Source organism: Marmota flaviventris, chromosome 10 (assembly GCF_047511675.1).
Source record: "Marmota flaviventris isolate mMarFla1 chromosome 10, mMarFla1.hap1, whole genome shotgun sequence".
Classification (NCBI taxonomy): domain Eukaryota; kingdom Metazoa; phylum Chordata; class Mammalia; order Rodentia; family Sciuridae; genus Marmota; species Marmota flaviventris.
In genome coordinates, this window is record NC_092507.1 from 50675574 (window position 1) to 50702076 (window position 26503).

The 26503-nt window shown below is 45.5% G+C and overlaps 1 protein-coding gene and 1 pseudogene across 1 annotated transcript in view; one reads left to right on the forward strand and one right to left on the reverse strand.

Moving 5' to 3' along the window:
- The window catches only part of Kank4 (KN motif and ankyrin repeat domains 4), a 75050-nt gene extending 56867 nt beyond the window's left edge, over window positions 1–18183 (reverse strand). The window contains exon 1 of the mRNA XM_071618739.1: window positions 18015–18183. The gene's annotated coding sequence lies outside the window, so the exon portion shown is untranslated. The remainder of the gene's footprint in view (window positions 1–18014) is intronic.
- A 7281-nt stretch (window positions 18184–25464) lies between these two features.
- On the forward strand, window positions 25465–25995 carry LOC114103753 (myosin regulatory light polypeptide 9 pseudogene; annotated as a pseudogene).
- Window positions 25996–26503: the final 508 nt, after the last annotated feature.

The window sequence follows — 26503 nt, forward strand, 5'->3', positions numbered from 1 at the left end:
TTCATTCTGTAGAGTAGGAAACCTTCAAAGTTTCCCAAGCAGAGAACAAGATGAAATCTGGATATAACTCTGACTGCAATGAGGGGCCATGTCCCCAGATACTGGCCCATTAGTAGACACTCAATAAATATTTAGAGAATGAACAATTAATTTTGAGAGTAGCAAGTCTGGTAAGAAGTTCAGCCAGAGTTAATGCTTTTCACAAAATACTCCTATTTTTTTTTTCTTTTCAGATAAGAGCAGCTTTTCCTTTATTGAACTATTACAGATGTATGTACTCTGAAATTGCAGGCATAATTACACACAAGGTCTTTATATGGCTGGCAGCTTTCTAAATGTTGGCTTTGTTTTCCAGAGTAATTCTCAGCTCTATGACAGCTGGGACGATGCCTTTTGTGCTCTCCCTGCATTGCCCAGCAGCCTCTGTCCTGAACAGAGCACACAGAGGCTCTAGGCAAGCAGAACCATGGAACAGATTCAGGGAGCACAAGAACTGGACTGGCTCTTACAGATAACAGATCCAGCTCCCCTGCTTTACAGGAGGAGAGGCTGAGACACAGAAAAGGGGAAATAACGTGCCTTATCCAAAGATGTGCGTGCATTCCTATGGCCAGGCTTTTGCAGGGACCCACAGCAGGGACCTGGGCACATTCAAGACTCTGAAGGGTTAACAGCAGGGGTCCAGGCACAAACTCTGAAATATACCAGCAATGAGCCTAGATAACAGCAGGGTAGACAGAACACTGACACCCAAACACAGAAGAATGTGTAGGTATATGTGCAAGGTGTTCAGCAACCAGTGCTTACCAAATTCTGCTGTAAGCATAGCCTGGGACTAGACCTGCTAGAGGCAAGACAACAGAAAGGTTAAGGGCTTGGGTCATGGAATGCCAGCTCTGCCACTTAACCATGTGTTTATCCAGTTTCCTAACTTCCCCCAGCCTCAGTGTCCACAATGTAAAGGAGAGAAAAATAATCTCCTCCCCTGTTTGTTGAATCTCATCCTAGATTAACAAGGATGCGGTACATAGGATGCTCATCACAGTGCGTGCAAGGGGAGCTATAAGGTGATTCACTGGAGAAAAAGTAAGGAAGAAAACAGTAGGACCTTGGGAGTCATCCACCATCCAACCTTTGGCCACTGAACACATGGTTAGATCATGCACTAGATGAGGAAGGAAGGGAGAGATTGATTCCATCAGGGTTTCCAACCTGGGTAACTAGAGAGGTGGGGACTATGATGGAGTTAGGAAAACAAGAAGGAAAAGAGATTTGGGAGTAGGAGGAGGGTCAGCTCCATCTTGGGCTAGGGGTTCATCCAAAGAGGCTGAGAGGGTGGCTCCTCAGACAGCTGACAAAAGAAAAACCTGAAGATTATGGATTCCATCCCAGAGTCTTGCATGTCATCGTGATCACATGAAGGGCAAGAAAGACCAGAGGAGTCAGAGGAAAACTCCTAGAGTCACATGTGGATAGCAGATAAAGAAGAAGAATCAGCATGGCAACAGCCCAGACACCCAAAGGGGTCAGAACATAGAAAACTCTTCTATGGTGTGAGATGTTGCAGGGTCTTGCAGTTGAGGAGGACCCAGCTCCCAGCTCCGTTTCAAAGGTTGGAGGTCATGACAAGAGTCAATAAAGATGGTGGCACCAACAGATGGGGCTACTCCTGCTGTCTCCAGTGGAATTCAGAGAGTAAAGGGCAGCAGCTCAGGGGAGGGTCAGGGGCACTGAGGAAGGTAAGGAAGGGCGCATGTTTTCAGGGGAAGAAGTAGAAGGATAATGGATCGAGATGCAAGCAGAGGCGGCCCAAGAGCCAATATTTATAGCAGGCAGTGTGCTAGAATGTGCAACGAAGGTTGGATTTAATGTTCACCACAACCATAAGAACTGGGTGGTTTTTATTATTTTACTTCATATTTTGTAACAAGGAATCTAGGCACTGAAAAATGCTGTAGATTGAAGGTGTGTGTGCTGCCCAAGTTCATCTGTTAGATCCTAACCCCCCGTTTGGTGGTCCTAGGATGTGGGGTCTTTAGTAGGTAGAGCAGATCCCAGGAGACCCCTCATCCCCTACACCACGTGAGGACACATTGAGAAGATGACCCTAAGAACCAGAAAGCGGGTCCTTGGCAGACTCAGCACTTTGATCTAGGATTTGCAGCCTCCAGAACTGTGAGAAATAAATTTCTTTGATTTCTAAGCCACCCAGTCTACGTCCATTTGTTTCAGCAACCAAATGGACTCAGAGAGGTTAAATAATTTACCCAATTAACAGTTGGAGGAGCCAAGATTCGAAGCCAAAGCTCTAGAGTCCATGGCTTTTACCCAAAGAGCTGTTCTGATGGGAAGAGAGGTGGAAGGGAAGGCTTTAAGGCTTAGCTGTAGCAAGGGAGAAAAGAGCAAATGGAGAGAAATAGTGAAGTAGAGATGAGGGTAGGAAGGAGGAATAGGACCTGTGCTGGAAATGAGGGAAGTGTGAACGGATTTGGGAACCCGAGGAGAGCAGCTGTGGTTTGCAACAGTCAGCGAGGAGATTGGGGTGAGAGAAAACTGAGATAAATATGAGGGATGCCAAGCAGCCGCTGAGGTCAAAGGTCATGGATTTAACATGGATCCAGCAGTCCTAAGGCAGGTTCAGAGAAAGCAGATGGTCAAGTTTAACCTAGCATTCGGCTTATGAAATTGAAAGGAGTTAAGAGGGGGAAATTGTAGGGCACAAAGGAGGACACAACCAGCATTGGAGGACACAAACAGTTGGCACAATGGGGAGGGAGAATATTTTCAATGTCATTTCATCCATAGCAAAAAGCACAAAGCTGAGGACAGAGCAAGCAGCTATGATGGGTTATACCCAGGTCTGCCAGTCAGCTGCCCAACAAGACGCCCTGGTTACACCCCAGCCCATATAAGTTTTGTTGGTTGAACAGTAAAAACTCATAACTCCACTGCTCAATACCATAGCCACTTAAATCCTGTGGCTACTGGCACCTGAAACATGACTAGTCTGAATTAAATGTATTTTAAGAGAAACCTGAACTTCAAGACTTAGTATGAAAAATATATTTTTTGATGACATGTTAAAATGCTAACATTTTCGATATAGTGAGTTCAGTAGAATATATTACAATTAATTTCACCTACTTTTATTTTATTTAATGTGCAACTAGAATGCTTAAAATGTGATTCAGAAATTATTTTTATTGGCAAGAACTGGTATACAAGGAGACTATGATATTAACTTTGGGCTAAATCAGTGCATTCGGCCAGTATGCTCATTTAAGCAAAGGAGTTTGGCTGAACAGCTCTCTGAGCTATTTTGAGAGAATGGGAAAGAAAACCGATAAGAGTTGATTTGCTGGACATGGGAATAGAGGGCCAGGGCAACCTGGCCGGAATTAGGAAAGAGGTCCTCTCTGGAGTACCAGAAGATTTTTATGGTATGACACTAATTGGGGCAAGAAAAAGGGCTAAATATCGATAGAAGTCTACAAATCCTCCAGGGATGACAGGACTGACCCTGAGCCACTTCCCATTAAGGACCCCTCTTTGGTGTCTTGCTTTTCCCCTGGGCCATTCTCAAAGTCCTCAGCTTCCCATCTGCTCCCTCCACTGACCTCAGGGTGACATCCAAACATCCCCTTCCCTTGTTCCCACCAGTCTCTCCCAGAACACCAAGCCCAACAATCTCACACCTTCCAAAAAGCCTTTTCCGACTGTCCAATGAAGACAAATTCCCCACTCCCCCAAACCTCCCCCCTTTCAGGAGCCGCCTGCCAACAATTAAGAATGGCAGTAACATGATACAGCATGACCAGCATGGCTTGCAGGCCAGGAAATCCACATCCTAACCCAGATTGGCCCCATTATTTTTTCTGTGTGAGTTGAAGGCATATTACAACTTCTCTGGACCTCAGCTGCTTCATTTGCTACCTACCAAACTGACCCAATCTACAGAGTTGCAAAAGCATTCATTGAGGTAATGGGAGAGAAGTGATTAGCTAAAGGGGATGTATGTGTTCAACAAAGAAAGGGAATGTTGTAATTTAGAGCTGGAAGTCAGAGGAGGAAGGAGGAAAGCTGGCTGTAGGAAGGGGATGTTTTTCCCAAAGACAAGGTATAGGTCCCCTTTGGTGCTAAGGGGTGGCTTTCCCCACTAGTAGGGGGGTGCCCTGCCCAGCACAGGCCAGCAGAACACACACCCAACTTCCCAACTTTTCCTTCAGCTGAGTAAATAAAAGTGATTCCAGGGAAGATGTCCTAAACAAAACCCGAATGCAGCCGTTAATGAGCTGCTTGAGAACTGAATGCTACTCAGCATTGAAAAAAGGATTTTAAATCCATTTTGCAAAGTTATAATTCATCCCAGACTCACTCCCCGAAAGCTTCCCCAACACAGGGAAGGGTGGAGAATGAGGAATCCAAAGAATGGAAGATGTAATCAGGGTTTGCCCTTCCTCCAGGGTGCACCGGACTGCACTGAGCACATTCCCACTTTATTTAACCTTCATGTGAACCTTTGAAAGACGGAATTATTATCCCCATTTTATAGAGGAGGGAACTGAGGCTCGGAGGGACACAGCAAAGATTCAGACTAGCTCCTTCTAGGCAGTAAGGTATCCCATCACGGACTCTATACGAGCTCAGACAAAATAAACAACCCGAAATTTGTTCAAAATACAGCATTACAGGAAACACATAGCAGGTCAGTTTGTAAAGCTCCGTTATTTATTAATTTTTTTCTATGTAGATAAATATATATTTGGATCCAGATCTAAATAAGCATGTGTAGTTGTGTGCCTTATAAGTATAGTGTTGTCTAGAACGAACCGCATGCTTCAAACGGTCCCATACGCCCCAATCACCAATTGTTGACTTCATATGCGTCTAGATTATTTTAATGTTTGCTATGGATTAGTATGAGCAAAAGGGCCCACTCTAGGGCCCCACCATTCCCAAACTTCCAGGTGTCCACCCCCATCTTTCATTTCCTGGAGCTTTCTACCCTAGCCATCAGACATCATTCCTCCCATTTGTCGTACCTAACTGCCTTTTTTTTTTAATTTACAATTTAAAATTACCAAAGAATAGTGAGATTAATTCCTGAATCTGATAAAGGGATCACAATGGTAAATAGTTTGGAATTTCCTTTCTCCTCCCCTGCAACACATTAGCATTTTATTTGGAGTTTTCTGAGCACATGGTATTGTATTAACCCTAGAGTAACTTGATGGTGAAGATTTTAGGCAAACTACTTGGCTGTGGGACCCAGCTGATCACTTGAAGGTCTATTCTTCAGCCAGGTATGGCCATATGGGGATAAATTCAAGGCTAGTGTTGCCAGATCTGATCTTTTCCAAAAGAAGCCAGGAATGCGGATTTGTGTAAAATCTGATTTTGAAATGTTGGCCGAACTCTTTTCCTCTTTTAAAATATTGTGCAGGTCAAAGAAAACTTGAAGAAAGTTAAAGCAACCCATGTGACTCCTGGTGGGTCTCAGTCCCCCTTTTTAAACTTATTCCCAACTCCTCTGCCCTCATGAATGCAGCCCAGCCCTCACCCTTCCTTAGGGGAACTACTTAGGTGATGCCTCTTCTCAGCTCCTCCCAATCCTAATTATTAATCTTCATTAATACTGCCATTCTCCAAGGCTCTCTTCCGAAAGCTGCTTCTCTGCCCTGCCTGTATTTCCACTGACTTTTAGCCTGCTTCACTTTTCTGCTTTGAGCCAGCATTGTTTCTGCATGTTTAAAATCTTTCTGGTAGATCATACACTCGAAGAAAGGAAGGAAGTATTTTGTGTGTGTGTGTGTGCCAGTTATGACTTTAGTACTATTTCCCTCAATTTGTAGGAGAGAAGGCCAAAACTCAGGCCATGTGATCATCCTGAGCTTTCTGCCGGTACTACAGCTTGGGATGGGAGGTACCCTCTCAACTCCCTTCCTCTCCCTCAACTGAAATCCTTCTCCTCACTTCCCCATCTGTAACTCCTACCCAACCCCAAAGACAGCTTTACTTGCCAGCATCCTCCCCTTCACGGTGCACCAGGTGGTACTGGAAACTTTACCTCTATTCTGGGCCCCACTGCACCTGTAAGAAAGTCTGTCAGCCCCCATGAAACTGCCACATAACTCACTATTTGATTATTCATCTCTTCTGATGGACCATAAGCTCCTTGCCTAGTAGAGTACCTGGCCCATATAGGTGATCCATCAATGTTTACTAGACAGCAGAAAGGAAGGGAAGGAGGGAGAGAACAATAAGGAAGGAGAGGAAGGAGGGAAGAATTGACAGAAATGGACCACTTGCAACCAAAACATCTGTCTGAGTTGTAATGACAAGATGGTCCCAAGCACTGTTTCTGGGTTGGGATGGATGCAACTCCATTGTGCTACAGACTGAAAGCAGACCATTGGGAAGTCTCCAGCAGCCACCTCACCCAGGGGCCAGGCAGATGGCAGGTTGCTCATTGGCTTCTGAGCCCCAGGAACTAGCATCCACCTCCACCTGATTATTGCTCCTGGTCCCCAGCTCTGGGGGAAAGTGACATGCATCAGTCAGATGCTCTGCTATAGGAGGATAGCTGCAGTTAGGACAGATGAAGTGGAGATGAGCCTTCCCCAACAGCAGGCAGGGAAGTGAACCACAGAGGCTTGGAACAGGCCACATGTGTAGAGGAGAGATGACCAGCATCCCTTCAGCCTCAGGCAGCTGTCTGATCAGAAAATGGGCCTTCTGCATAAGACAAGGCAGGAGAGGATCATTTTTCCGAGAACCCTGGAAGTGAGTCTCCATTGCTTGCTTTAACTGGGCAGCTGCACACCCTACCCCTTATTCACAGGCCACCAGGCAGGACCACTCTGTCAACACTCCAGGGTACCTCTCCCTGCCTGAAGCCACAGAGAACCATTATGGTCTCATAGAAACTACAGAGACAACTGCTGATGTTCTCAAAAGCCCAGTATCTCTCAAATGAGTTTCCGACACCCATGGACACCCACCTTGAGATCAGAGCGTGGAAAGGAGCGCTGGCTTGCTCACCACCACTGCCATTCCAGCTGAGGAGGGAGCACCAAGGGGAGCACTCCACAGGAATTAGAAGCTTCAGAGAAAGATCTGGGAGAAAGTCAAAGAGTTCATACTCCCCACCCAGGCTGAATCTAAGCATCTGGATGGAAAGCAGGAAAGATCCTCTTGACTTTTCCTCCCTCTTTTTTAGCAGTTCCCTCTCTAGTGATGCACCCAGAACCTCCCTCCAGCCTCCCAGTGGCTTTGATCCCTACTTGCAGGATGACTCCAAGAGACCGAGTGGCTTGGTCTGCTTTGGCCACTAGAACAAAGTGCAGTATCAGAGACTGGGTGGCTTAGAAATAATGGACATTTATTTCTGACAGTTCTGAAGGCTGGAAGACTGGGCTCAGGACATCAGCAGGGGCAGGTTCTAATGACTTCTTGTATCCTCACATGGTACAGAGGGTAAGACAGATCTCTGGGGTCTCTGGGATAAAGGCACAGATCCACTCAGGAGTGTTCAGCTTCATCGTCTACTTGCCTCCCTAAGGCCTGCATCCCAGTCCATCACCCTGAGGTTAGGACTTTAGCATTTGAATTCAAGAGAGGCAGATCTAAACAGTTATTTATTTAATTTATTGGTACTAGGGATTGAACCCAGAGGCCCACAGAATACATCCCCAGCCTTCCCTCTTCCTTCCTTCCTTCCTTCCTTCTTTTCTTTCTTTCTTTCTTTTTGGCAGGGTCTCACCAAGTTGTCTAGGCTGGCCCTGAACTTGCAATCCTCCTGTGTCAGCCTCTCACATACCAGGGATGACAAGGACCTAAACATTTAGACCATAGCACCAGATGCTCATCAAGGACCCCTGGCAGGCCTGGAATTACCAGGTGCTTTAGCTCAGTAAATCCTCAACAGAAGAGGAAAAAAACAAAAACAAAACTAATTCTAACCTATTTTAAAAACAAGAAAATAAAGTTCAAAGTGCCCAGGGCACTCCACTGGACAGGCCACACTGTAGTGGGTTAGCAGGCTCCCTTCAAGGAAACATATTTGCATTTGAACAACAGCTCTCTGGAGAAGACAAAGTCACTCAAAGGAATGGTTTCAATGTGGGGAATGCCTGGCCTCAGCTCTGCCAGTGGGCAGAGGTCTCAGGGCAGGAGCCTCTCGGCACCAAGAAGCATCACCAGAGGCGGCCACCTACGGGTCCAGCTGACACAAGGCTCCAGTCAGCAGCTGGCAAAGCTGGGGTGCAGGGGCTGGACTGAGGGGGAAGATCAGATCAGGAAGGCTAGCCCCGGGCAAGTGCAAGAGCCAGGCAAGCAAGCACTTGCAGAGGAATGTGTTCCTCATGTCCCAGTGCCTAAAAATGTCAGCCCATTTAATAGTGTGGAAGGGACACTGTCATAGTTAGTGGCAAGGCAGGGAAGTGAGCTGGAGCAAGAGGACTGAGTTGTCGTTCAGCTCAGTCACCTCCTCCCTGTGCAACCTAGGCCTGGTCCTCAGCACCATCATCTGTGGGACCAGGCAGGTAGTCTAGGTAACTGTCGAGGCTCCTCCCACTTTCATTATAGGAGCCCTAATAGCCCAGCACTTGGAGTGGCAGTATTAAGGGCCAAGAGGGGCATGAGGGGGCTGGGGGAAGGGAGAGAGAAGCAGAGGCCGAAAAGGGTGAGACAAACTCTAGGTGACAGAGTCCAGCATAAGTGTCTGGGGGTGGGGTGAACTAGGGATGCCAAGAATGAGCCAGGAGGTGCTGAATAAAGGAAGTAAGGACACCAGTCATTTGCTGTTACCAGGGTTCTACTGGGAAGGACCAGATGCCAGATGCTACAGGGAGCACTGGGGAGGGGGCAAAGAGAGAGCCAGGTACAGTAAAACAAATGAGGTTTTTCACGGGACCAGAGTGGGCCCACCTGCTGGAGCCGTGTGTGAAGAAGATGGCTCTCCAACAGAAAGGACCACCCAAAACAACTCCAAAGCACTTGAGAGAGGACAGGTACATTTGGAAAGGAGTCTTCATTATCCCCACTTCACAAATTTGAAAACTGAGGCCCTTCATGGTCAGAGTCAGGTGGCAGAATTGGAATTAGAACCCTGTTCTGCTTGACTCCACAGCTTTTGCCCTATCTTTACTCCTACATATGCCTGTGTGGGGGTTAAGGGTGAGGGAGAGGAGAAGGAAGGGAGGGGTGAGAACAGGGAACAGTCTGGGGAGATGGATTGGGGAGGAGGAAGATGGGGATGGATGGTAAGCACTTTTTTAGAGAAACAAAATGGCAGCCAGAGTTTTTCCAGATTCTTCTGAGGGTTACTAAAAATATTTTTTTTTAGTTGTAGATGGACACGATTCCTTTATTTTATTTATTTACTTATATGTGGTGCTGAAGATCCAACCCAGTGCCTCACACATGCTAGGCGAGCGCTCTACCACTGAGCCACAACCCCAGCCCACCTGTAGCAATTTTTAAGAGCACAGCATTCTAGAATTAACCAGATCTGGAGTGAGCTTCCACCTCCACCACTTAATACCTCTATAACCTAGACCAAGTACGGAACCTCCTAGAGCCTCACTTTGCTCACCAATACTATGGGAATAATAACAGCCATACCTCATTGGTAGTTGGTAAAGATTAAGGACTGCCACATTTAAAGGGCTTGGCACAATGTCTGGCACATGTTAAGTGTTCAATAAAAGGCAGCCCAAACCAGCCACTCCTCTCATGTTGCTCCAGCAGACTCTCCTCTCTCGGCCTCCTTCTCAAATCAACATCTGGCCACACTCCTCCCTCTCCTTCCTCAGCTGCCTCCTTTGCATTCCCTTCATTTCAGAGCCCACTTCAAAGCTTCTGCTCCCTGAGCATCCTTTCCTTCCTAGAATTCTAGTTTGCGTGATGAGCGAATGATTCATCAACTTGTCTACACCAACTCTTTAACATCTCAGGAACAGGGACTCTCAGAAACTATCCTGAGTTATTTCAGTGGACTGGTTTGTGTGGCACTGGCCAAGGGATAGGCGTGGGGCTCTGGGGCTGTGGGTTGATAGGGATTACCTAACCAATTTCCCATGTGTGCCTGCATTTTGTAAATGAACCTCGGGACGTACATCAAAACCTTTACCCAAACCACAAATCCTGGGCCTTTGCAAATTTGCCAACTATCAAATGATCCTTAACGACTGCTCAACAATGTCTTCCACTAATTAGACAGTGATAGATGGGTATACAAAAGGTTGGTGGGGGCCGCTGAGAAGAAAGTTTATTGACCTCCCGACAGGGGTCTTAACCATTTTTGTGCCTTCACCACTTTCGCAGACTGGTGAAGATGAAGAAACCTTTCTCAGAGTGCTTGAAAATCCAAAACATAAAATGCATAGCTTGACTACAAAGAAAACCAATAACACTGAAATACAATTATTAAAATTTAAAAACTGCATATTATAGCAATACATATTCTTATTTTTCTTTTTTCTGTTCTTTTTTTGTACCAGGGATTGAACCCATGGGAGCTTAACCACTGAGCCACATCCCCAGCCTTTTTTTTTTTATTTTGAGACAGGGTTTCACTGTCTCAAATTGCTGAATTGTCTCTAAATTGCTGAAGCTGGCTTTGAACTCTCGATCCTCCTGCCTCAGCCTCTCAAGTTGCTGAGATTACAGGTGGATGTCACTGTGCCCAGCTGGCTGGCTGTCTTTCTTTCTTATTTATTTATTTATTTATTTATTTTTAAGACATGGGTATTGAACCCAGGGGCACTTTATCACTGAGCTACATCCCCAGACATATATATAAATACATTTATATTTATATATGTATTTGTTTTAAATTGCTTAGGGCCTCACTTAGTTGCTGAAGCTGGTTTGAATTTGCGATTCTCCTGCCTCAGTCTCCTGAGTTGCTGGGATTACAGGCGTGCACCACTACGCCCAGCCATGTTCTTTATTAACACATTGTTATGCTTTAAATATGAAATGTCCCCCATAAGCTCCTATGTTAATGCAGGAATGTTCCAAGGTGAAATGATTGGACTGTGAGAGCTGTTGCCTAATTAGTCCATCCTAGTTTGAATGGACTGGATGGTAACTGTAGGCAGGTGGGGTATGGGTAGAAGAGGTGGATCACTGGGGGCATGCCCTGGAAGGGTTCATCTTCCTTGTGACCTCTTTACCCTTCTCTCTTTCTGCTTCCCAACTGCCATGTCCTAAGCAGCTTACCCCTAAAATGTTCTTCCTCCATGATGTGCTGCCTCACCTTGGCCCCAAAGCAACAGACACAGCTGACCAGGGACTGAATCTCTGAACTATGAGCCAAAAATAAACTTTCCTTCCCCTCAGTCATTCTAATCAGGTATTTTGGTCACATCGACAAAAAGCTGACTAACACACATATCGAATAATAAGCTCCAGGTGTGATAACCACTGTAATTTCAAAGCTGCAATTGATATAAATATTTCAAGACATCAGTAGTGGTTAAAATGCAAAATGAAATATCCATGATTTCTGCTGGCAACATTGTTACAGGTACTACAAATACACTGGTTTGTTGCTTATATTGATAATAAAGAAAATGCCAAATGAAGATATTCTTTTTCTCCTAATTGAGTTTACAGACTCCTGTATACTCTATACATGGATCCAGTGGGGCTGTTGATGCCAAGCTAAGAAGGCCTGTTAGGTCCTTTACAACTTAGTAAATACTTGTACTGGGCAAAATTTTTAGTTCCAGCTCACCCTTATCTCCTTCTTGAAAAGTCTCCACTCACACCTTTCTTGCCTCAAATCCTGAGTTCTACAGATATGAGCCTACTCTGTCTGTACTAGGGGGGAGTTGTGCCGTGGCTGAATCCCATGCCCAGGCCACCTGATCCCTGCCGCAGATGGTCTGGAGAGAAAGCCTCAGCTTCTAGAGGGCCGATCTCAGACCAGAGGATCCTCTCTGGAACATCAACAAAGGAGAGGTCCAGGTGATTAGCTCAGCAAGGGCCAAGATGCACAGTTGAGCCACTGGCCCTGGAAGGTGGCACCAAGGAGTGAAGACCAGGAACCAGCTGTAATGCTGGTGTGGCCTGGAACTCAACCCTCTCCATAGGGTCATCTGCCCTGAGGATGCCTTCCTCCTTCCAGACCTGGGCTTTGATGCCAGTGCTACATTTGATGGCTTCTCTCTTCCTTCCTCAGAGCCAGTGTAAGGGGAGTCTCTGTTTGCTGCATCAGAAGAGCACTTCATCAGTATTATCAACACCATTTTACAAATGAGGAGGTTGAAGTTCAGTGAACTTGAACAATCTGTCCAGGCTCACAGGGCAAAAGGTGAAACTAATTTTTCCTCTCCACCTCTGCCTTTTATTGAGGGGCAGGTAGGTGATGCCCTTTCATTATCTCCTTATTTACAATCACACAAATCATACATGAAAACAATCTCTTAAAAAATTCAAATATTACTGATAAAATGCTCTCATGCATGCACTCAACATTGTATCTGGTAAACACAGATCTGACCCTACCATATATTCAGCCATCACCCAATTTGACATTCTGTCTTTTAAACCTTTCCCCAAGAGTAGGATGACCCGCTTTCCAAGGCAGAAGGGAGGGAGCTGAGGGGACATAGTAAGCAACAGCTGTGAGCACAGCACCTGGAAATACTCAGCCCCCAGGCCTGGTGCCCTGCAAAGAAACCTAAATCTAAATCAATTTCATTGAGAGCCAGCCTCGCCGGGCAGCTGGGCAGAAATCAGACTGTGGAGGGGAACCAGCATGGAAGGCTGCTGCTCTTTTATCTTTGCATGGAGCAAATTCTCCCCATGCCATATTTCTCTGCCTTCTTGTCCCTTGACGTCAGATAAACCAGAAATAAAGAAGGAAACTCAGCAGACACAAAGAATCCTTCAGCACCAGAGGGGAAAAGCCACAGACACATTTAAATTAAAAAAAAAAAAAAATGGCAGCCAATAAGTTTTATTTACTTTGGGGGAAAGAAATGGGAAGGGGGTGGGAATTAGGATTTGTGTTTTCTCCCACATTGTCTGAGTCCCCACAAAGTTATCTGACCGAGCAGGGCTCAGGGCCCAGGAGAGACAGTGAGGCGCTCCTTGGGAAAATACTGCAGAGTCCTTTCCTTGAAGAAGGAACACACAGCCTGCTTCTTCAGACACCACCAATCTATAACTGCCTAAGCAGCACATTAACCATCTACTTAAAATCTTGGGACGGCATTTATTCTATCCCGGAAACTGCGATGGGCCTATTTTTAGCAAGAGGGCCCTTCTTCTTTTCTTTCATCCTACTTTGAAATACGATCTGTAGAGACCAGATGCTGTTCACAGAAAGGCCTATTAAGTTTCTTAATCTAACCTGGGCCTGCAGGATTAGCATTTTGAGGCACAGAGAGGTTAGGGTCCAGCTGTAAATCACACAGCTCCTTAGCAGCAGACTTAGTCTCCAATTTCAGGATTCCCTGACCTCTAAGCCCATGCCTCTTCCCACACACTGTACCACAAGAAAATCACAATGTGCTTCGCTGTCTGAGCTCCAGAGACAGAAAGCTCTGTCAAATCGCAGTTTCATGGTGGGTCACCATGGCACATGCCCATCATCTCACCAGCTCAGGAGGCTGATGCAGGAGGATTGAAAGTTCAAAGCCAGACTTAGTAAGTTAACTAGGTCCTAAGTAACTTAGCGAGACCCTGTCTCAAAATAAAATGAGATTAAAAAAAAGACTGGGAATATAGCTCAGTGGTAAAGTGCTCTTGGGCTAATCTCCGGTCCAAATATACATATATATATATATCCCAGTTTGTTTGTTTCATGACCCTGGTAAGTCACACAGAGTCTCTGAGCTTCCTTTTCCTCACTGGGTATTATGAGAATAACCATCTGAAGGATGACTATGAGAACCGAATGTGCCAGGGTTTGGCACACGTGCACATTATGATTATTCTGTACTGTTCCAAACTCAGAGTTGGGTAGACCTACAGTCATTGTGTCTGCTTGACCACCCAGAGATGGCGGGGAAGGACTGTTATCAATCCACTCACAGTGAGGAAAACTGAGGCTCCCCTGGGGTGACAGAACCTGCACAAGATCAAAGGGGTCCTGTTTGTTACTTTGCAGTGCTGGGGATCAAACCTGGACCTCACGCATGCTAGGCAAGCACTCTACCACCGACCTCCATCCCTACCTCCCCAGACCCTGAGATGAGAGTTTTCAAAGTGAGCAGATCATCAGCATTCAGAAGTCGTAAATGCCCACCCGCCAACCTGCTTAGACATTGGTTAAATTAGTAGTAAAGCTACCTCTATCTTCCCCCAGCAGAGCAGAGCTGCAGAAGCACTGGACACACTTCGGGACCATCCTTTGTGCACTGGAGCCAGAACAGTAACTGGTACAGACCAGAGGTTTTACGGGGTTTTGATGAATGAATGAATTACTGAATGAATGAAGATCCTGATCTGCAGATGAGAACAAAATGGCCTAAAGCAGGTGTTTTGTTTGCAGAAAGGGGTGGTGAGGTGGGCAGGCAAGACCCCAGTGACAGCAAGCAAGAGCCCTACCCTGTAGGGAGGAAGCCTTTGACAAAGCCAATAGCTGGTTCCTTGACCTTAATGGTCCTGTCTAGAACATCTCCCAGCCTGTCCCGCCAGACCCCATCCACCCTCTCCTCCACCCCGCATGACTGTGAGGCACCTGTGACTCTCCTCCAGCTAAAACAGATGTAATAACATTGCAGACTAGGGGTGGCAAATAGGCCAGCAGAATTGGCCCATCTGTCTTCCTAATTGTCGAGTGTGCCCGTAATAAGATTTTTCTCCCTGTCACACCTTAGGCTGCTCCTGAACTGAAGCAAAACCAAGATATACATTTTCCAGCCATGAGCATGGCCTTCATAAAGCACCAAGGATGCAAAGAAGCTGCTTGGCTAAAACAAGCAGAAAAAAACAGAAGGAATTTGGACTTCTTGGGAACTTGGGGTCCTTGCTCCTGACCACTGGGGGTACTTGAGCAGTCACTGCACCTCACTCAGTCTCTGTTTCCTAAAAAATTGCAGTCTAAACATATGGAGTTGGACATGGTGGCATGCACCTGTAATTCCAGAGGCTGGGGAGGCTGAGACAGAGGACTGTGAATTCAAAGTCAGCTTCAGCAATTTAGCAAGGCCCTAAGCAACTCAGCAAGACCTTGTCTCTAAATAAAACACACACACACACACACGGGTTGGGGATGTGGCTCAAGGGTTAAGTGCCACTGGATTCAGTCTCTGGTACCAAAAAAATAAAAAATAAAATTATAGAAATTGGGTCCATGGGGGGGCTATGAATCATATGATATTATATGCAAGATATTTTAAGTTATATGCATTTGAAGGAGAGTGTCCATAATTTTCAACAGCATCTTAAAGATATATGCAATACTCCTCCATTTAAAAAGTTAAGAAATACTAAACAATTTCTATCCAACAGTTATTGGGCACTTTCTATGGTCCTGCTCTGTGCTAGGCACTGGAGACACAAATATGACCAGAAAAGTTTTGATTTTAGGGTACTCAGTGCAGTTGATACTCACTGTAACAGAAGCCTACTTTTTGGTGGATTGTTGTGTTTTTGTTTTTTGGTAGTGCTGGGGATTAAATCCAGGGTCTCACGCATGCTAAACAAGTGCTCTCACATCTCCAGCCCAGGACATGCCCTTGGAAACAAAGAGGCAACTTTTGATTCTGTCTGGTCAGGAAAGGCCTTCTGGGAGGGAAAACTTAATGATGAAGTTGAAGGCTATGTATGCATTCAGTGGGTGAACAAATGGAAGAGTATTTTAGACAAAGGGCAATATGTGCAAAGACAACAAGTGCTCCACAAATTGCCTCAAGTGTAATTGTGAGTAGAACACTGTGGGGGTGCTCACTGTAGGAGACCAGGGAAAGTGGTGGAAGCCAGAGATAAGGCTGGACAGGTAGGCAGGGCCCAGATTAGGAAATGCTCTGTCCACCACCCTAAGGAATTTTACTTTGTGGACAGTGAGTTCTTTCCAGCTGCAAAAGTCTAACATGAACTTTCACTCCCTGCATGAATTTCCCTAAATGCTGAGCAGAGGCCTGACAGTTGTGAGCTGAATGGAACAACAGGGAAGGAGTAAAGGAAAGAACTGCTCTTGGCACCATGAGTGGACACATGGGCTACCTGATCAAGATACTGGTATTTAGTGCACATGTTCTGTTCGGGGTGAGTCCAGCAGGGTGCTGTCAGTCTCTATTTCTCTCTCTGCATGTGGCCTGGATGGGGGCAGAGAGGGGAGTGTCTAACTGCCTATTATTATAGCCAAGAAAGAAAGATGCTAATTGGCCCACTCATTGGGATGCAGAACTAAGGTACATGCCTATTTAGGCCCCTGGACCTCACCTGGCAAACAGGTTTTCAGTTCCTCCACTTGACTCTACTGCTCCTTTTGCTTCAAGCCTCTTTCCATCCTCCTCAGTTAGTTAACTCCTATCAGTTTTCAGACAGAGTGACACTGGACCAATCACAGGTTCTCAGGACACCTAACGGTTTCCTTTAAAATAACTCAGCACTGTGAAGCATTCTATACTCAATAAATTCTATACTCACTCAAATAAGTGATTTGATTCATGTCTTGGCCACTGGTCTGTGAACTCCATGAGGCCAAAGAGTGCCAGTTCTTTTACTTTTGTATTTCTCTACCTTGCCCAGTGCCCGGCATGGAGTTGATTGAATGACAGCCTGAGCCATTCTCCACAACAAACTGTCCCTGATCTGGTACTGGTACTTAGTTCACATGTTCGGGGTGAGTCCAGCAGGGTGCTGTCAGTCTCTATTTCTCTCTCTGCATGTGACCTGGATGGGGGCAGGAAAGCTGGACTTGAAAAGACAATGAAAGAGAGGACTCAGCTTAGGTTCCAAATGTAGATCTAAGGTCTCCTATGTCACGTCTGGAGAGGCTCTAAGAAACTCAGATTTGATTTACTCAGGAAGGTCCTTTGGAACTGAACTTAATTCAAGATGCTTTCTCCCGGGGCTCCAACCTGGTCAGTGGCTACATCTGACCCTTCCCTGGCCATGCCTGGTGGATACAGGACTCTCTCTGCCCTGGTCTCAGAGGATTATCCTTGGAGAGGAGAAATATTCTCCTCTTTCTTGGAAAATACTCCCTCCCCACCTTACTGGCCCACATCCCAGGGTGCTTGGAAAATAAGAATGCCAGGGTTTTGTAGCCCTGGTGGATGTTCAAGGACAAGAGTAGGTTCAGAGCTGGTGTAGGGGTCATGAGTTTGACTTTCCAACTCCCATACTAAGTAACCGGCCAGTTGAAGGGGCGAAGTACGTGGGGTCAAAGATTTGACACTAAGGGAGATGTAAGAGAGAGGGGAGCTCTCCCAGTGGCCCAAGGTTTGGCAAAATGTTCCGGGGCGCTCTTGTACCTGGCCCCCCAGATACCCCCAGCCTCCACCCAAGGTCACTGGAGGGCTGGAAACTTCAGCCAGGGACTGAGGAGTGTCAGGCCAGGAGCTTGGGGCCAGATTTTGCAAAACATGAGCGACTACACACGCTGAATTCCAGGTAGTCCTAGGAGCCGGCGGTAGGGTGCCCCCAGTCCCGCAAGCTGCATCTCAGAACGCAGGGTAAAGCTGGGCAGGGGCTGCACCACCTGGGCCGCAAGGACGACGCGGTCTCTCCTTCCCCACTGGTCTCAATCCTCCAGAGAGATGGAAAGGGAGCGGCGCCCATCCACCCGCAGCCGGCGCAGCCCCGCAGCCCCCTCCCGCGCTGTCGCGGACCCCAGGCTCCGGGGCGGGGGCACCCGCTCTGCCCTGGCTGCCGCAGCCTCTGCCTTAAAAGGAGCTGGCGACGCCGCGCTGGGAGGGGGCTAGGATGGCAGCAGGGACCAGAGAAGAGTGGCCGAGCGCGGGGGCCAAGCCCCTGGTAGCGCAGGGCGGGGTGCTGGACGCCCCAGCAGACGCACTGCTCGGGGTTGGGGGCGCAGAGACCCTTACCTTGGCTAGCCGCGGAAGTACGGTGGGAGGCGACTCACTGTGCCTGGGGCCCCGCGGCGGAGCGCCCACCCTGGCTTCGGGGCGCACGCAGCCTCTGGGTGCAGGTCCGCGTCCCGGGCGCGCACCCCGCTCTGGCGCACCCTCGTTGTCCGGGGCGCGCACAGCCTCCAGGCGCCCTCTGGCCGGAGAGATCGGCCAGAACTCGGGGTGCACACCCTGCGGGCACTCCCACCGCGCCGGATGCGGGACTGGGAGGCGCGGCCCGCCGCCGCTTCGCCCCTCGTCGCTGACTGCCAACACCACCCGAGTCCCCGCCTTCGCTAGCGGGGGTGAAAAAGACTCCTGACGCGGCGCGGGCTTTGGTGTGTAGGAAAGGGCCGAATTGCGAAACCGAGGGGGAGGGTCTTAGCTTTGATAACTGCAAAAGCCCTTGGACAGAGTTTAGGAGAAAAACTTTGAAAAGAAATCAGAAAACTCCTAACTGGTGCATATCGCTTTTCAGATTTCCAAATGTGCTTTCACATACCGTTCTCTCAACTCATCTAGACATTTCTATCTTCGTGATAGATGGGGAGACAGCATCAAAGTAACGACTTGCCCAAGACAGGACTCGAACCCAGGCCTGGCAACTGGGAATCTGTGTGCAGTGAGCTCTTAGCCAGGGAAGGTGGGGGAGTGAAGGTGGGTGAGGGATGTAACAGAACTTTTATCTCTCCTAAGGCATTTCTTTTTCCATCTCCTTCCAAGTCATGGTTGTAGCCCCACTCAGAATCCTAAATCTTTCACTTCGCAGCCCCATCTTCCACGGAAGCAGTTCATTGAACTTTTATTAATGAAATATTTGCCTATTTCATTAATTATTTCATAATTTCATGTTCTGTGTTCTGCGTTGTGCACAATAGTACTAGAAGCTGCTTCTACTACTCCTTTTACAGATGGGGACAAACAGTGGGGTTGGAGAGGAATGCAGCCTGCTGTACTCCAGATCCCATCCCTGACCACCACTAGCGTCTTTCCTTCCACCCAATAGCACATAGTGAAACTGAACCAAAGGGGTTTCATTTTTGACTTTGTGATCCAGATGAGAGAGATAATTTGAGGCAAGAGACATTTCTGGGGCTTTTATTTCCTGTTTTGACAGAAGCATGGTTGTTAGAAGGATTTCACCCCTGCTAGGATTCCAGCAAAGCAAAGGGATAGCCCCAGAGCAATCATAAAGGGGAATGGAGGCTTGGAGACAATAGGGTGTGATGGGAACTATGGCAAGCTGGAGAGCATCCCATCCCCCACCTAGGCTCTTGTCCAAGGCTTCCACTACTCATCTGCAGTTGATTTCTGCCATCCAAGAAAAGGAATTAATATGGCTTGATCCTATCTTTTTTAGGAAAAGCCATAAATCCAGACATTTAAGTGAAGTCTCCTAATTTGTTGGCGACTTATTTAAAAAATGCTAAATCTATATATATAGGTCAATATTGTTTAAGCCAAAGAAAATGGGTTTATGGATCAGATCCAGCCTGTAGACCAAGGGTTTGTGCCCTCATGTTTGGAGTACTTGACTCTGCTTCATTTGGGTTTCTGGTGGGGTAGACCCAGTGTGGATCACTATTTCTATTTTAGGGAAAAGGACACCACAGGTGTCACAGGTAAAAGGTAGGTTTAGCCCAAGGTCACACAAGTTAATTGGTGGAGCAGGAACTGAAACCCCAGCATTCCAAGTCCTGGTTTTGAACTCTTTTTCTCTGATCTTATGAAGAATTTGTTTCTTGACTTCTGGGTATTGTGAGCCAAATTAGGCATGGGGCTGGCACTGGGGTGTGGAGACACAGCACCTTTCCTAGGAAGATGAAGCTGCAATGCCAGACTGTTGTCCTCGAAAGCAGGAGCTCAGCCTGATGACTCAGAGACGAAACTGTGTCTTCAGGGTAAAGCTGAGTCAGAGGCAGCAAGATCTGAATTGGCTTAGGCTTCTGAAGCACAGGTTAGGGCATCAAGAAAAAAAAAAAAAAACAGACTAAGCAAATGTGCCCATCATAGCCTCCTCCCACCACCCCTAAAACAGAAGCCACACACACAGGCACTTCTAGAACATTGCCTGCTTTTCCTGTCATGAAAGGAAGGCAGCAAGAGCTAACTTAGGAAGCAGACCCCTTGTATGGTCCTGGAAAGAAGCAACACCTTTCAGGCAGCAGGTGTTCTAGAATCTCAGGTTTGGGCATTTCCACTTCAGAACCCAGCCTGGGCTTTTCAGACAGTGAGGATTTATGCTGAACGCTGATTTAGAATGGGAACAACCCTGCTGCAGCCGGAACCTCCGCAATCAAAGGAGTGAGGAGCGGATAGAATGGAGAGTCTCCCTACCCCCGCCCCCTACTGGAGTTTGGAGTGAAGTGTAGGAGGATTCGTATGTGTTCACCTTCTACTGCATGCTTGGCACTGCACTGATCATTTCACATACGTGATCTGTCTCACTGGGACTCACAACAAAATTGTGAAGTAGCTGTCATTCTCCTGCTGAATGGAACGAGGTACAGTTCACTAGCCTTGTCAATTGAAGATATGGATTCAAACTTGTACCTTGAAGACTGAACTTCTCTAACTGAAGGCCTGGAAATTGGGGCCCACATGGAGATATGTCACTCAGACCCTACTCCATGACAGGACTGCCTGGTTGCCAGCAGTGTGGCAATTCCTGCAGAGTGGGCCTCAGTCATTGTGTGCTGGTAAGGTTTAACAACAGGCTCGCAGTGGGGTCAGTTCTCATGCTTCTCGATAGTTCTCCGTAAGCCCTGAAAAGTAGCTTCAAACACCAAATAGTGAATACTGAGCCATTCCTCCTGGCTGAAATACAAAGTTAGATCCCTGTGAGACTATGGTCACATTTTCATCAACCCATTAACATATGTAATAGTCTCCCCTTATCCACAAGGGATATGTTCCAAGCCCCCGTACTGGATGCATGTATGATGTACACTGTATGTACTGTTTTTTTTCCTGTATATGCATACCTGTGATAAAGTTTAACTATAAAGACATAAGAAATTAACAGCAATAATTAATAACAAAATAGAATAATTATAACAATATGTTGTAACAAGTTATATGAATATGTCTCTCTTCAAAATTGCCCAACATGCATGCTCCCAGCTGAGTTAATCAGGGCGATACTCCCCCCTGCTTATCTTACTGTTCTGTACTCACTCTTGTGATGTTTTGAGATAATACAGTGCCTGTGTGAGGAGATGAAGTAGGATGGATGTCACAGGTATTGTGACTTACACAGCCTTAGGCTGTTATGTGAGGGTTACTTGAACCAAACACTGTGAAATCGTGATAGTTGATCTGATAACCAAGAAGACTACTAAATGACTAAAGGAGTGCCAGGTGTACAGGACAGTGGGATGATTCACATCCAGAGAGGAATGGAACTGGCAGCACCAGATGTCATCATGTCATTCAGAACAGTGCTCAATTTAAAGTTCATAAATTATTTATTCCTGGAACTTTCCATTTAATATTTTTGGACTGTGGTTGACCATGGGTAACTAAAACTTCAGAAAGCAAAACTGAGGATAAGGTGTTGAGGGAAATACTTTAACCTTATTTTCTGTGTGTTTTTCTGTTGAAAGACACTTTTTTTTTCAGTGTATATTGTTGACATTGAACTCATAGCCAAATAGCATTATGCATACCTGGTCAAAGCTTGTCTAATACACATATTTTCTCCATAAGGTACACCACAGTCTTCTTGTGCTTAGTAACAGCACCTGAACACTAAACTTGGGGGCTATTTTAAACACCAAAATTATCCACAAAAAAGCACAAACATATGAAAAACATGGCACTAGATAAACTGCAGAGAGTAAGCTTACAATATGAGAGCTGGAGCAAAAAGCAGAGCTGTCCAACCCAGCTGTGCATGCTGGCCAATTCAAAATTTTGTCACTCCTTTCATGTCTACAAATGACCATAAAAGCGCAGTAGGTATTGACTGAAATTCACACAGGTCAATTTTAACACAGATGAATTTGCAAATACAAAAATCTGAAAATAATGACGATGGATTGTACAAGTATCGGCGTGTGTGTGTGTGTGTGTGTAAGTATCAGTTTATTATACATTTTACTGATATGAAGAAGTATAATGTATAATTTCTCAATGATGATTCAATATACAATACTCTGTTATGTATTCCATAGAGCCAATTAATTCTCACAGGAAAGTTTTGCTGATCTTTATCTCTCATATCTAAGCTATTGTACCCAACGTGCACTTAACAAATCAGTATGGATCTGACATAAAAGTTGATTGGTAGCAGGGTTCAGTGGCACACACCTATAATCCCAGTGGCTCACTTGAGAGGCTGAGGCAGAAGGATCACAAGTTCAAAGCCAGCCTCAGCAAAATCGAGGCCCTAAGCAACTCAGTGAGACCCTGTCTCTAAATAAAATACAAAATAGGGCTGGGATATGGCTCAGTGGTCAAGTGTCCCTGACTTCAATCCCAGGTACCAAAAAAAAAAAAGTCTTAAAAAAGTGATTGATATTTTTGTTTGCATTAAGGATTAATATGAAATTAAAACAGCAAAGATGTGTCCTGGGAACTTCACTCATTCTTCAGTGGCATTGGTGACATCCTTGTGAATCAGAAAAAACTTTGCAAATACTGGAATATTCCTCCAATTTTTGTGCTATTTACAATGTAACAGCTACAGCCATATATACTCTTAAGGTTAATTTGCATTATTAAACTTTTTCTTTCACATCCTATGTCTGGAACACTGCACAGATTTTTGTGTCAACAAAAATTTCCATCTCCTTAGGATAAATATGCAGAAATGAGATCACTGGGTCATGTTTAACTTGATAAGAAACTTCCCAACTGTTTTCCAGATCAGTTATTCCATTTCCATTGCCACCAGCAATGAATGAGAGAGGAAGTAGCTCCTCATTCTCACCAGCCTTGGTTATTATCAATATATTTTTTAAAACTTAGCTATGGGTATGCATAGGTATTTCATCACATTTTTAATGTGTATTTCTCAAATGGCTGATGATCTTGAACATTTCTTCATGTGCTTATTTGCTATCCATATTGTATTTTTAAAATATATTCTATTTAATTGTAAGTTTACATAATTTAATTTTTATTCATGGCTAGGCATAACCAGTGGCTCATAAAATTTCTGAAAATGTAATAGTCAGCTATTGTGAGCTGGAAGAAGCTGGCTCCAGTGTAGCTCCTCTCCTCTGGGCAGCTCCCATCCAATGACTGAGAAAAAAGGTGGGAATCCTGGCCATGTCCTTCCTGGGCAGGACTCCTCTTAGGGCCAGGCTTTGACCTCATTTGGTCAAATCAAGCTCCATTTGGGCTACTTGAGACCTCGTCTGATCTGTTTGACCATCCAAAGCTCTCCCTGCTCAGTTCTGCTTCTGCTTTCACTGGTGCGATTCCTGATTAAACTCATGCTCCCACAGGTGTTTTCTGGAAGTTCTGCTGCGAACTTCTCCCTTGTTGCCTGTTCTGGTCTCATGGCCACTCCTCCTCAAGCCTTCAAAGTCCCTCATGCCCCTCACATAGACAAATGCACAGCAGCCCAGAGAGCAGCTAGACTTAGCCCTACCTGACTCACAGCGTCCTCTGGGCTGGGTGGGTGGGTGCCGCATCTGAGCCCCACATATGTGCATTGATTTATGGTAAGAGTGTTCCATCTGCTCCCGTGGCCAAGCCAACCACTGCCCCTGCATTCGGGTGGCTGCTCCTGGTCCCTTAAGTCATTCTCGGGCATAACCCAACAGCATCATATGTGCCAGAAGCCCAGAAATGTTAATGTTCTGAGACGTGACAGCTCTCATCTCCTGCCCCCTGGGTCTCTGTGAGAATTTCCTGGGAGACTGAGCATTTGCCTTCGCTCAGCGAGGACTTGCTTCCCTGTGTGCTTTGTATTTGTTCTTCACTCTCCTCTCTCACTCCACTTTTCCCTCAGTCTGGCTTCCCTGGGATTGCTTTCCCCAAAATTTGTTTGCACATGAGTCTTTTACTTCAGGCTCAGTCTTCTAGAGTAACCGGCCGACAAAGTCATTATTTATAAACTATTCACTGTTGCCTCTGGGCCTCTCATGCCACAGCCTGCCCTTCCAGGCTTACACCCCATGATCCTCCAGCCCTGTCCCCAACATGCCACACACGTTTCCAGCTTTGTGGGAAAGGCTGCTCCTTCTGCCTCCTCCTTCTCTGTTTTCCAACTCATGCACATGCGCCCACTGTGTTTCCCATGTCCAGACACCACTGCCCAGTTGCTGGTGCCCGTCTGCACTTCCTCTATGAAGTCCTTCCTGATGCCTCAAGCCAATGAGACTTTTCCCTTGAAGCCACCTGGCATTTTGAAGCCTGTATCAGATATTGCTTATGTTCTACCTTGTCATACAAGGCAACCCTATTGATCTTCAACCCCACAAGACCCATCATGTCACTCCCCTGCTTAAACTCTTCAAAGTGCCTCCCATTTCTGAAAAAAAAAAAAAAGTCCAGATTTCTCTAAGGTGGCTCATAAGTCTCGCCTCTTCCATCTCTCAGTCTCGTCTGTGTCTCTGACATTCTCAGCCCTTAGCCACACAAGACTCTTCTCAGTTCCACTAATATTTTGGATTCTTCTTTGCCATGTTTTTTTTTTTACTTTTTTTCTGGAAATTTCTTCTTCCCAATTCTTTCTCTAGGTAAGTAATACTCATCCCCTGGGCCTCAGTTTAAACATCATTTCTGCAAGGAATCTCTCTGATGCACCTGTAGTCCTAGATTTAGGATTTGTGGTCTCCATTCTCATGTTATCTGTTTTTCTTTCATAACACTCATCAAAATTTAAATTAAATGTTTTTCATTTATCCCCAAAAGATTGTAATTATGTGAGAAGAGTGCCTGTATCTCATCTGGTGTGTTGCAGCCTCTGGTTTAGATCCTGGCATACGTAAATATAAATCCTGGCTCAATGTTTTATGGATGAATACATGATTAAGTGTCCATTTCCTTGAGACCTGATGGGGAGTGAGGAGATGGCAGATAGGTAAAATAAATTTTCAAATTTTCTTTTACTCCTTTGTGATGTTAAATTACTACTATACTGGTATTTATAGGCAAATTGAATTCTAAATTCAAAAGCATTATCATTATTATTAAATTCAAAGGGAATATGCCACATTGCATTGTATCATACACTATATCATACACAAAATCATTTAGATAATGTAGATTAAAATGTAAAAGGTCATCAATAAAGTTTCTAGATGATAACAAAGCTTCACATCCTAGAAGCAGGCAAATATTTCTTTAACAGGACACAAGCACCAACACTAAAGAGAAAGATTGGTATGTTGGGAATACACTAAAATTAAGACCTGAGAGGCATCGAGGGATTTGCTAAGGTGTTTGATTCTCATGGCTGTGTAGGGATTTAACCACTACCATGACGAGCAAAAGAGCAAAGATCAAGACCACCAAGAAGTGCCCTCAATGCACAACATGTACATCCAATGTGTTTGCCATGTTTGACCAATCACAGATTCAGGAATTCAAGAGGCCTTCAACATAATTGACCAGAACAGAGATGGTTTCATTGACAAGGAAGATTTGCATGATATGCTTGCCTCACTGGGGAAGAATCCCACTGATGAATACCTGGATGTCATGATGAATGAGGCTCCAGGACCCATCAATTTCACCGTGTTCCTCACCATGTTTGGTAAGAAGTTAAATGGCTCAGATCCCAAAGACGTTAATAGAAATACATTTGCTTGCTTTGATGAAGCTACTGGCACCATTCAGGAGGATTACCTGAGAGAGTTGCTGACCATTCATGGGCGATTGGTTTACAGATAAGGAAGTGGATGAGCTGTACAGAGAAGCCCCTATTGACAGATAGGGGAATTTCAATTACATCGAGTTCGTGTACGTTCTTAAAAACGTAGCAAAAGACAAAGATGACTGAAAAGAACTTCAAATTCCAGCGAAATGTTTCTTGTTGCCACTTTGGGTATTTCTGAGATTTTTTTTCTCTTAGAGCCTATTGTATGCCCTTTAGCTTTACAGTTTTTGCCTTTCTTGTTTTGTACTTATTCTCAGTCATTTTGAGTCTCATGTATCTTTATAATCAAACTGGAAATGGGACTTTTTGTCATTTTCAGAACAGAAAATAGGGTAATTTTAAGTTACCATTGCCCTCACCCCCAATAACTGCAGTCTACGCAGAGTCAAAATATTTTTTTAGAGAAAGTTATTTGCTCAATTTTTTCTGAATCATGATTAAACTTTATGATAAAATTTTTTAAAAATTAAGAACTTTTGTTAATCAAAAATTATTGATGCAGGGGCTGGAGTTGTGGCTCACAACTAGCATGCACGAGGCACTGGGTTCGATCCTCAGCACCACATAGATGTAAAATAAAGATATTGTGTCCACCTAAAACTAAAGAATAAATATTTTTTAAAAAATTATT